The following is a 12377-nucleotide window of genomic DNA, read 5'->3' as shown; positions in this document are numbered from 1 at the left end:
GAAATCCACTTTTGATCTATTTCCTATGTGTTCTAGGCTAGATGAAATCAGATTAGTTTTAATCCCCATAATGATTATTTCCTTGGCTGAACTCAGGCAAGATCCGTGAAGGGACTGAGGCCAGATGTAGGGCCTGACTACTCTCTGAGGCAGACAAGAGTTCAGGAGCCCTCAATCTGGAAAAGTCACAGTGGAGTGCAGCCTTGTACACAGCAGTATTGTTTATCAGGGACCATGTACAGAGCCAGATTGTATGTTTTTGCACCGAACTCCCAGCATTTCTGGTTTATGAGTCAGTATGCAGATCCATGCCAGCTCAGGTGGACATGCTCCCACATTGTGGACATGGCCTTAAGTACCTGGTGGCCACTTCAAATGCTTCAGGCAGAAATATAGGCCTTCAAAATCTGCCACGTAACCCAGATGTCTGGAGATTTTAAGTAGCAGCAAGGGTTGGGCATCTCCTTATACCTAGACATGTCAGGACCATCATAGAAGGCACTCTGTGCCTGTCTTCTCTGAAGCAGCTAGGCTGTCATTGCTCAAAAAGCACCCATTGACCCCAGAAAAGTAGCTTATGCCATCAGGAACACAGAAACCTGAGTCTACTCCTGATGAAAAGTCAATTACTGAAGCACAGATTGGACTTTCAAAGTTAAGTGTCTTAAACAGCAACTAGAATACTGTTCTACATAGTGGTCTTTGTTATCTTCCTCACTCCATTATTTAGTAGCATCAGGACAATGGCTTCAGGATCCTACCTTAGAATAACCTAAAAAGACATGATTAAATAAGGGAATGCTGGTTAAACTTTCATCTGGCTGCTAGTAGATTTAAGCCCCAACCTGCCATCTCTTGAATACTGTAATTGCCTCTTGTCTCTTCCCCAGTCAGTTTTTGTGAGAAAGGGAAGTTAACTCAAGAGAATGGGTATGTGTGAATTCCAGTTGGAGATGGGCATTTTTTCTGCAGCTCAGCTTAGTATGCCAAGAATACATGGAGTGAGCTTAAGATCTTGGCATTTCTCGGCAGCTGAGTTAGGCAGCTCTGCACCAGTGTGCTGGCTTTTGTGGGTGTCATTCCTGTGGATTGCTTAAGCACAGAACTCTTGGCAGGGGCATCTACAGACTGCAAGGCACCTTGTGGTTAGGAACTGACACCCCTGCCTGTGTCTCTTTGTGATTCTGTCTCTCCCTTTATTTACTGCTAAGATTTTTTTTTTCCTTCTCCAAAGCATGTCAGTCCAACTACATAGAAAGGAGGACTTTTTGTCTATAATAGCATCACAGGAGGAAAGAGATTGCAATATCAAAAGCAATATAAATCTGATGAGCAGTCAATACCCTGGAAATATAAGTAGCTTGTCTATGTAAAAGCCTACCATGGAATTAAGTGAGGTGTGTCAACTAGAGATTTCTTTTGGAATAAATAATGTAATACTGTACAAAGGGTTTCTTTTGACACTTTTCTCTATCTCTGAGCAAAGCCATATGTAATGTTGTGTTGCTAATATATTTTTTCATAGGCTTGATATAATGAATGGCTTGGGAAAAGATGTGGGGAACATAAAACAAATACTTCTGGAATGGGTGGTTACCATTTTAAATAACCACTGGAAATCTGCCTTTCTCAGCTGTATGCTAGGCTGTAGTGTTGCTATCATGTTCAGTGACGTGTGCCAACCCATGTCCAGGTCATAACAGCTCAATTACATATTTTCCGAGTCTATTCTCTGAGAGACCATTACAGCAGATCCTGGACTGTCAAGAGAAGCTTGGACTCCTGGAGAGAGCTAAGTCCCTGCTGGAAGGAAACTTCACAGTGAGTTCACAGGTTACAGCTGCATCTCTGTGTGTCTGAGTCCTGCTGTGAACGCAAATCTTTCTTTTGTTTGACTAACTGCCTTCTCAGCAGTATCTCAGCCAAGTCCCTTATAGTGTGACCAGAAATCTGGGTAACTTGGGATCCCTAGGTAGCTAAAGGCAGAGTTTAAGGAGAGAAATCTAAATGCTTTGTTAACTAATGGTAATAGTGAGATGCCCAACCCGGAGGCTGGTCTCCAAACACCCAGTGTGATGCTTGAGAAAGCCACAACTGTCCATGAATTGGATACATGCAGAATATTTACATAGATAAATGAGGAGGGAACCAAGTTGATGCTGCTTCCATGCTGAGCTGGCTGGAGGTTACTTAGCTCAGTCCAGAAGCTGTGTAACCCTGTTGGCTTTCATTGTGCTATGCTTTTCTGTGTTGGGAGGGTTGGCACAGCTATGATAAGTAGCTTTTTATGTCATTTTGTGTTGGGTATTTGCAGGTTTGTTTTTTTTTTTTTTTTAATAAGCTATTAACTTCATTGCTTTACATTGTTATAATATTCATTCCTCAGTTTATCCCAAAGAGTTGCTCTCTTTGTGCAATGTACTCTTTGAAGTTCTAGGTTTTATGCAGCAAAATGTCAGAACTGCATTGAGTTTAAGTGACAGCTTAGCTCTTCCTAATCTGCTTAAGGAATCTTCTCGTTTTAGTGCTTTTCTTTTGAATATATTGTCTTTTCTAGGGCCACTAAACATGTGTTTCACTTGACATTGTCCAATTATTTTTTAATTTTGGGTGTAAGAGTAATTCAGAAGTGGATGTAGATGTTCTGTTGAAAATATTTCCCTTTTTTTAGTTTTGGAAGGCAAAAGATTGTAACACATTGTGGTGGTTATGTCCTGTGGATAGAACATGAGAACCACGGGGTTCAAAGGGAGGCCTGACTCCTGTGTAATGTTTGACTAGGAATGTGATATTTCATAGATCATAAAAGTTTCAGTCATGTAACATGCAGAGTGAGTCCTTATAGTGCTGTATTTTCTCAAATCCAATTGAATTTAAAACTATGCACTAAATCCCCTTTGTTTTTCTGGGTGAAAGGAGATAATGTTCAATGCTTTCATGTTTTCATTTAACACTGAGTTTTGCAGACAAAAAGGTATGTACACAGCCTCTGACAAAATTCTGCTGTGTGATTGTCAGAATAGGTCTGCTGTTGAGGTCAGTTTGGATATTCAATGCAAGCTATGGAGCAATTTTGTTCTGTAACTTCGAAGTCAAACTTTTACTAGTACACAGAAACCCCTTTGGAGGATTTTGTATTAGAGAATGTCTCATCACTTATGGCACCAGCAGGTTTTTATAGCTGGTGAAACTAAAAAGAGAAGCAGCATCCCAAACAGCACCTCATTTCAGGCAGCATGAGTCTTATTTGTAATTATGTCTCTGCTGTGCAAAAAAGGAACATAAACATGTGGGGTTTGAAGCAGTACTTCCTGCCTGCTCTGTCCTACCTGGAAAGACCCTTTGTACAGTGGAGTATTGGAGGGCCTCATGTAAGTTTGGGGGAGGTGTTCTGGTGCTCTCTCTTGTTCATCTTCTGAATAAGAGTAGAGAAGAAAAATCAGTCCCCATATATATTAATGTAGTTAATGCTAATAACAGTTGCTAGACTGGCAGGTCAGGAGAGATCTTGATCCACTGAGTCACAACACAGATACTGCAGACATAAATTTTTACAGAAGTTTCCCCAACAATATTTTTCAAACTGAAATCACTGATTTTGCATAGAGGTAAACAGGCAGTTTAACTGCCTTCTTAACCATTTGACTTTTGATTTATATTTCCAATAAAAGGGTCATCTGCAAGGGTGGCTGCAGATAGGGAGGGGGACATCTACCTACCCATTTCACAGTGGTGACAAACCATCTGTGATGTAACTACCCCTTCATGTAATTCCCAACACAGGCAGGTCTTCAGCTGATGACTTAGAAGGCAAAGTCCCCCCACCCTACCCAGTCCCATTATGGGGGCCCTAACCTCCCTGTCTTGCCCAATCTGATCTGACAGATCTGCTCTCCCCACTGTAGCTGTGGGCAGGCTTGTTTCCTCTGTGCTGAGAGGAAAGTTGTATAAACAGCAGTGTGCCTTTTCTGCCTCTGCTCCACTGCACGCTATGCCTCACTGACTCATGCAGCTCCTTTGAGGAGCTTCCTCAAGTTTTAATGTAGCATGATTTCATAATGTAGAGTAAGTGACTTTGATATTTCAGTTTTGAATGGGATAAATGTAAGCAGAATATGGGCTTATGTCAGTAAGTGAAGTCCTGGTTGCTGGAAGAATAAACACACAGAAAAAAACTCCACTCTGTAAGATGCAATATTGATTCCTATATTGATCCAGGATGTCAAGTAAATGCTTCCCTTCTGCCTTGCTTACGACACATGCTAAATAATAGACCTTGTTTACTGGAATTCACAAATTATTCTGTCTTTGTGACTGATGCAATGACAGTGCCCCCTGCACTCCCATTTCATTTGTAATACCATTTGGGGTTTTTTATCCCACATTTCTAATGCAGTTTTTAAATAACTACATTTCTCCCCCCCTTCCACCCGCTCCCCAGTCTGCTCTCATTTTATAATGAGAATATCAGTGCTGGATTATTTTAAAGGAAGAATCTAGGCCATATACATTATGTAAGGTTGCCATAGTAACATTTTTGCCGAGGGGAAAACTGACTGTCCATAGTTTCCACAGAAACCACTCCCCGCTGAGACAGGTGCCTCCGAGGGAAGTGGAGGGAATATAAATGAGAGGAAAAAGACACACACAGATGTCATATGATCTCTGCGGCATCCCCGCACTGTTGCAAACTCAACTGAACATTTCTGGGCTTATTTTCAGTTTGCTGGTTTTGATTGCATCACTGGCACCTTCTCTTGTCACGTAAACTCTGTCCACCCTTCCCTCACATGGAACTGGTTTTGCAGCTGGAGGTATGGCAAATGCTTCACTGTGGTGGTGAACTGACCACATCAGATGCTAAAATCCAGTGCTCTAGGAACCACTGCGCGTGGGAGAATTTAAAGGGTAAAGGAGAATCTTCCCCCTTTTTCATTAACTTGTATTTTTCCTGAAAGAGGACAGCAAAGAGAGACAGGTATGGAATTCCTTCCTTCCAGAAAGGAACCAGAGAGGAGTGATGCTCAACTGATTTGTCAGTTAATGTTTTGTTCTTTTGGGGTACAAGCATGCACTGCTAGGAAAAATGCATTCTGAAAGATCAGGAGGTAGTAAAAAGGAATTAAGTCCTAGGATTTACTAACTGAGGGAAAAAGGAGAAATGTCTCTAATGTACTTTAATGTCACAGAGGCAAGTATGGGTTAACATTTCTGAAATACTTTTGCACATTTATTTCACAGATACTGTTGATTTGTTTGATTTTTTTCCTTCAAGGGCAATAAACCCATGACATTCATTCAAGGCTTAGTGCAGCCGTAACTACAGATTAACGCACTGGCTACTTCATCTTCATCCTGTCATCTCTCTGCTGCTTTAAGGGGAAAGCAGGCTGACATGGTTATTAAATCTGGCAGCTGTGTTGTATGCACATGGGAAGCAAGTAGAGCACAGCATATAGAAAATGAGTAGCTTTCAGATAACAGCCTTTTTTTCACTGCTGCAAGGCTTGAAAGGCAGCCTAAAAAGCTCTTTCTCTTCTTTATAATCACGAGTCGCTGGATCAGTGCGCAAATATCACAAATACAGTTGCAAATGTAAGTATTCTTTGCCTACATAGTGCTTTCAGATTGCTAATTAGGGTTTGTACCTCAGTCTTCTGCTTGAAAAAGCAGAGAGGCGAAGGCTGAAAACATCCTGACAAGGAAAGCTTCTCTGCAGTATTGTTCTGCCTTTCAGTGGAAGAGCTACTGATGAGAAAGGATGCATGAAAGCTTTCGGGAGCAAATAGTTTGCAGTTGTGTTTGCTTTCTGGGATGGATGCTTGCTGCTCTGTGAGGAGAGAAGCCAAGCAAGTGCAGGAGATACTTCTAGAGGGATGTTTTTCTGCTTAGATTAGATAATACTAGATTTAGTGAGAGAGATACTTCAGCAGTGATAGGTGGTTTGTGAGCACATGAGAGAGAAACCTGCCATGGTGGTTTTCATCTGGAATCTTCTCTTTAAAAATCCATAAATGCAGACTCGGACTTCTCATTAAGAAACTCAACAGTACCTTATTATCAGAAGCACAAACAAATAGTCATCATAAGGGGCACCAGTAAGTCTGTATCTGACCTGATTAAGGACGATGAACATAGCACGGTGAGCAATGCATGTTTTTCACCAATCTCACTTTGTCTGTACATGAAGGTGATCTTTATCTGCTCTGTGGCTGAAGGCAGGATAGTAAGGTGGTTGGGAAGAAGCAGAGTCAAAGGTTTCTCAGTGTTATGGTGATACTGTAAGGAAAAGAATGGGTATTTGTTAGTGTTTTTTGGTCTCATAGCACTGAAGGAACAGTGTATTGTTTTTTCTTCTCCTTTCTAATTGAAAGCTTTTATAGTGCCATTGTCATATTGAGTTTATAGTTAGTGAATTCTTACTGTGCTGTGAATGAAATCTGCTTGTGATCAGTACCAAGTAGAAATGTCAGATTAACTGCACAAGAAGTGCAGGCTGTAGCCAGTTTGTGTTGCCTTATCACATTTCTTGCTTTATTTACAGATCTTGTTATTTCTTAGGGACCATTGCGGTACTGTAAGCTTTTTATGAACCGTGTGAAAATGTCATTATCACAGTTAACAGGTGACTGCCATTAAATGACGGGGGGGGGGAGACTATATATGTTATGTTGTTTGCTACACAGAGATGGCTAAAGTTATTAATGGTATAACGCCCTGATAATGCTGCTATAACACAGGTATGTTTGGTCAATCTGTTGTTTATATGCTGCTTTTGCAATATTTCAGCCTGTCTTACAGATCTGTATGTAGAAATGCCTGCCTTCATTGTAGCAAGTGAAAGGTGATTTTGGAGGGTCCTTCCTCTTGTCTGCTTTTCTCCTCATACAGAGTCAGAAATTCATAGCTTCCCTGAAATTTAGCTGTGAAAAACTGGTCATTTTTTGATGACAGCTGTGGAACTAAGTTCCCCAAGGCTGGGTGGCAGCCAGCCAACTGCTGAGACAAGTGGTGACCTTTCAGGATAATGTCTCTCACAAAAATGTCAAAATATTAAAATGGCAGACATCAAATGCCATGTGCATCGGGAAGGATTGTCAGCTGGTAGGCTTTCAGCTGAAGGCAGTTAATCCACTGCTTGCCTGGATTAAACATTGAAAACTCCTGCCTAAGTCCCCAAAGTGTAGAGAAATTACTCTTGCTGTAGCATCTAGGGACACTTTTATTGGGAGGTTGCTGAGCTAGGCAGTGTATAGAGACAGAAGGTAATCCTTGGCCCAGATTGCTTACAAGCTATATTAAAAAAAAAGAAATGCAAAAAGCTTACTACCTTTCTTGTTAGGGCATTTTATCTGAATTCAGGATACAGACATCAGTAATTCTATGTTATAACTGAATTGGTCACCAGGGTACCAGAGTTTGCCTAGACAAACTAGACACGGGCTTGAAATTCCATGGAATTGAAATCAGAAAATAGCATACACTTACTGTGACCTTATTTCAAAGCTGTCTTACTGATTCACTTGGAGTATCTCCCTTAGGCTGTTAATGTTTAGCTATTAAGTTAATGAAGTATGTTAATTGAAGTTAACTCAACTGACCAAAACATGACTATAATTACAAAATAGCTGTGGGCCACCAATGAAGATTGCCTTAAAATCATGAAGACACTATTGACAATTACTAAGTTAATAAGACTCTTGTTAAAATTAATTACTAAGGTAGTAATATTAATAATTAAGTTTAATGAAGCATGTTTACCTGTGGTTATTTACAGGATCTAAATTTCAATGTTAATTATTGACGTGACACACAGCCATCAGACAGTAATTGACTTGTCATGGGGCATGTACTGTGATTCGAGCAGGTGAACAGTGGGGGTCATAATGTGGGATAAGAGTCTTTATCTGTGTTTTCTGTAAGCCAAATTTTTCCCATCTCTCTGCCCATCTAAGCAGATACATTTAATGTTACCTTTTTGAACAATGTGGTGTAAGGTATGTGGTATTTTTATACCCATAAACTAGGACTGAATCTGCTGTCTAAAATCAGTAAAAACAACTCTACAGTTTACAAAGCCATACTATAATACACTATTCCATTCTGAACATATTTCATTTATTCACTTCGTACACTCTTCAGATCATCCTTCATGAGGCAAGACTGTAGTATAGGAAAACAAGCTATAACTTAACTGAGCATTGTAACTGACAAAGTTGGGAAAATTTCACAGTTGTTCTTTCTGGAAATTTCTATTGTGCAAACCACTATGATTTCTAAGTGCTGATTTTATTATGAGGTCATATACCTAGTTGCATATGCAAGAATAAAAAAGCTAAAGGATCCCAGAGGGCGAAGTTGCAGCTGGAAAGACAAAATGCGTTGAATTTTCCAGGGTTTTTTAATTCCAGTTTGAAACTGTGCTTTGCAATAGTAATGTTCTTTTTGCATTGACTGTGGTGGCATATTTAACACTAACTGTGGGCATTGGTGTCAACTAGAATTTAAATATATTCTGATAATGTCACTGTTGTCCCTTCCATAAAGCAATTGAAAGAATCTAAGTGAATGCAAGCTGCCAAACATGAAGAGCTATTGTTCTCATCAAATGTCTTTTTCCCCCATTTATTGTTTTTCCATACAGAGAATAATGAATGAAAGAGTCTGAAGATTCTGAAGGATTGTTTGCATGCATGCAATCAATCATAAGTCCAGCTTGATCTGGATGGATAAAGAAGTAGTTTATCAATCTGGTTAGCTAGTACTTTGAAAGGATTTTGCAGAACTCATTAGTTCAGGAATATTAAGACAGGTACCTCTTTTTTTTATGAGACAATAATATGATTCCCAAATGGATAAGCTAGAAGGTCAAAGGCAAAATAATCCTGAGGAGTGGTACCGGTTACTATTAAGAACATTCTAAAATTCTCTCATATCATTCACATATTTCAAAGCATTCCTTAAAGTAATGACCTAATTTTAAAGGCAGTAAATCACAAATAACCGAATCATCAGAGCTTGTTCATCATTTAGAAAGATGGGTATCCTTAATTTAAAGGCTTCAGTTCTTTTGAGAAACCTTTAGATATCTAGGGAAGTAATTAAAAAAAGTCAAATACTTCTTCTGTCCCCTCCTCCTCTTCAATTCAGTGGAAATTCACTCATGCAAGGGGTCTTTTTAAGAACTGAGAGAACCTACATACATGAGCTAATTCTGTTGAATACATTGTAATGAACCAGCTTCCATTCGTCTTTGGGTGAAAATAGATTCACTAGAATATATGCCTTTGGCTCTTTCTTGGCAGAATGCACAGAATTACTTCCTCCAAGGTGGCAGGGTTAGGTTTTTGGACATATAGGACATTGACTCCTTTGACATTCTGAGTGTTGCACCACTAACATACCAGAATCCACAGATTGTTACAGCTTTGTTGTAGTATGTGTAGCCCTCAGACAGATTTTAAATTCGCCATCACTTAATGCTGAGGCCTTGGGTAATTGCTATGTAGAGGTGAAGCAGTGAGGCTGAAAATTGATCAAAGAATTAGATCAACTATCACCCAAATTATTTTAGCATGTTTGGAGTTCCCAGGACAATACAGATAATCAACCTTGGGCCAAGATGCAGCCATCCTAAAAGTGAATCTAACTCATACTGCGTATTCTCATGGCAAAATTTTACCCTGAAAAGGTTTCCAGCTGTCAGTGTTCCTACAGGAGGGATAGCCAGCATGCTCTTTTTCTCTATGAGATCAAGATCGTGCAATTTAAAATGAGAATGAGATAATTTGTTCAGCTTTTTTTAAGAGCATATGGAGAGTTAACAGAGTGAACCTGTAACATGGATAGCTTTCTGCAGTGCTTATAATGAACACCATGCTATGGACCTCAAAGGTCTTCTAGAAATCAATAATTATTGATGAGAAAAGTAATTATCCATTGTAATTATTAGGATACTCGTGATGGTTTCCTTTATTTTTGACCTTGATTGTTCATGCACTGAAATAATAGTCACAGCTAATTTCTTTCTACAGAAATGCTCATTTCTTGGTCAGCATCACAGAGTGTAGGTAAGGGAGGACTTCTATGCAAAGCACTTATATTTATTTCTCTGGAAATAAGAGTTTATCCCTTTGGGGCAACAAAAGACCACATCATTAGCTTAGGGCAGTGCTTTTAAAAAATGGTTCTGTCCTTAAAATATCTTCTGAAAGGTTTTGCTTTGCTTTATTCTTGAAAATGTGAGGGCAGTTAGACACAGAGGGGACCTCACCTTATTGCAACTGCTCTGGAGGGCAGAAAGAAGAAAGCTCTTTGATGCTCACTGATCCTCAGCCAGCTAGCCCTAGGAGAAATAAGAGCTGATGTTATGCAACCCTGATTTATGGAGGAACTGCAAAATGATTGTTTAGATCCTTCAGCCGTAGAAATCCTCACACTACTCTGACCTTGTTGTCTGGAAAGCCTTTTCCAGTAAATATGCTTCCCCTCTGTCACTGAGGAAAGTTTGGATTTTGCCAGAGCAAGAAGTTGCACAACATGACTATGTCATCATCTGTGCTTCAGGTAATCTACCTAAATAAAGGTGTTTATAAAGAGAGCTCAAGAGAGACCTTTGACTGATTGGTTTAATCAGGTATGGAGATTAAAATAGTTGTAGGGCTGCCTATCAACTCACAGTGCAATTCTCTGAGTCAGTGGATTGCTGTCTCTTTACAGAATTGTCTGTCAATGTGCATGTGTACAAAGAAGTCCACAGTGGTTTGTTTATCTATTGATTCAGAGCAGATGCTGAAATAGCACAACTTCCATGACGGAGGAATTGATAAAGAGTGCAGCTGGGGTGCGGATGGTACAAGAAACTCCATCCATCATTTTCTGAAAGGCATGATGAATGGCTTAATTGTTGCCACTAACAATTGTTGGCAATTTTATTTGCTATAGACAAAGTATGATCCCACTAAGAGCCAACTTGGAGAAATACAGTGATAGGGGAGTCTTTTCCATTCACTTGGCTTCATTCACTGAACAGGGCTCTGTCTCGACCAAGCCCTTCCACTATTACTCACCTGCAAAGTCCAATTCTTGGCCACTATGAGGTCTTGAGCTGGTTAACATAGCTGCAAATAGGAAAGGCACAGCCCTGACAGTGGGGAAATTGTGTTAGCACAATATGCAGTAAAAAGAGTAGTATTTTTTGTTGGGAAATTTTTGCAGGACAATATGTAAAGTTGCTGTCTTCTAAGAGAGCTGCCTATGGGAATACTTCATGACAGAGAAGTTCCTTCAGTGCCCTGTGAATTTAATCTGTTCTCTTTTGTTGAACTGAATTAGACGTGTATTGCTTAATATCTTTGTCTGCTGCAAGGTTTATACTTAAGGCTACCTCTAGTGCAACCCTTTATGTAAATTTGGCTGCAGTACTGAAATCTCTGGAGGACTTTACAGAGTATTTGATTCTGTTCTTTTTTATTATTTATTATTTTTTATTTTATTTCTTGGAACAAATTATCTAAATGGATTTTCTTGTTTTACCTCCTCACATGTTATCACTCTTCTCTTTGTAATTGCTGATTGAGGCTTGCTATATGAGAAAGGAGAAATCAGACTTATAAATGAAGAAGAAAATACTTTTCACAAAGGTAGTATGTGCCTTGTTTGTTCTCACCTAGTTTCTTCCATTCTCTTTGACCAAAAAATTTGTGCCCAAATCCAGGTGTGTGTTATTCTTATATTCTTCTTGTTATATATAACTTGACCCATTAATTGTTTTTACAAAGAGGACAAAGGCTTTCATTGGCTAAAAACTAGCATCCCAAAGCAGACTTTCTTCAAATATTAGTACTCTTGCAGCAAAGAAGGTGAGTGGTACCATGGGCTGCATTAGTAGAGGTGTTGCCCATAGGTTGAGAGAGGTGATCCTTCCCCTCCACTCAGCACTGATGAGGCCACAGCTGGAGTTGCTGGGTCCAGTTTTGGACTCCCCAGTATATGAGAGAGATGGGCACACTGGAGAGTCTAGCAAAGGACCATGAAGATGATTGACTGGAGGATCTCTCCTATGAAGAAGGGCTGAGAGACCTGAGACTGTTTAGCCTGGAGAAAAGAAGGCTCATGGAGAATCTCATCAATGTATACAAATACCTGAAGGGGGAGGTTGGGTGAAGAAGATGGAGCCAGGTTCTTTTCAGTGATGCCCAGTGACAGGATCAGAGGTAATGGGCACAAACTGAAACACAAGAGGTGCCATCTAAACATCAGGAAACAGTTTTTAACTGTGAGAGTGACTGAGCAATTGCAGAGTTTGCCCAGGCAGGCTGTGAGGTTGTGAAGTCTCCATCCTTGGACATACTTAAAACTTGACTGGACATTGTCCT

The 12377-nt window shown here is 39.8% G+C and overlaps 1 protein-coding gene across 6 annotated transcripts in view; it reads left to right on the top strand.

The window, feature by feature from the left end:
• TRIM2 (tripartite motif containing 2) overlaps positions 1-12377 on the top strand; it is a 120345-nt gene that overhangs the window by 28579 nt on the left and 79389 nt on the right. The window contains exon 1 of one of the 6 annotated variants that reach the window (XM_031048760.2): positions 4727-4814. The exons of 3 other annotated variants lie outside the window; for them this stretch is intronic. The gene's annotated coding sequence lies outside the window, so the exon portion shown is untranslated. Of the gene's footprint in view, positions 1-4726; positions 4815-4889; positions 4979-6038; positions 6143-12377 lie in introns of those variants that run through there. 2 more of the 6 variants (XM_031048761.2, XM_031048755.2) reach the window with 2 other exon arrangements.

The sequence above is a fragment of the Melopsittacus undulatus genome, chromosome 7, assembly GCF_012275295.1.
Source record: "Melopsittacus undulatus isolate bMelUnd1 chromosome 7, bMelUnd1.mat.Z, whole genome shotgun sequence".
NCBI lineage: Eukaryota > Metazoa > Chordata > Aves > Psittaciformes > Psittaculidae > Melopsittacus > Melopsittacus undulatus.
The sequence above is the reverse complement of the archived record's forward strand: the minus strand, read 5'-3'. Positions and strand labels throughout refer to the sequence as shown.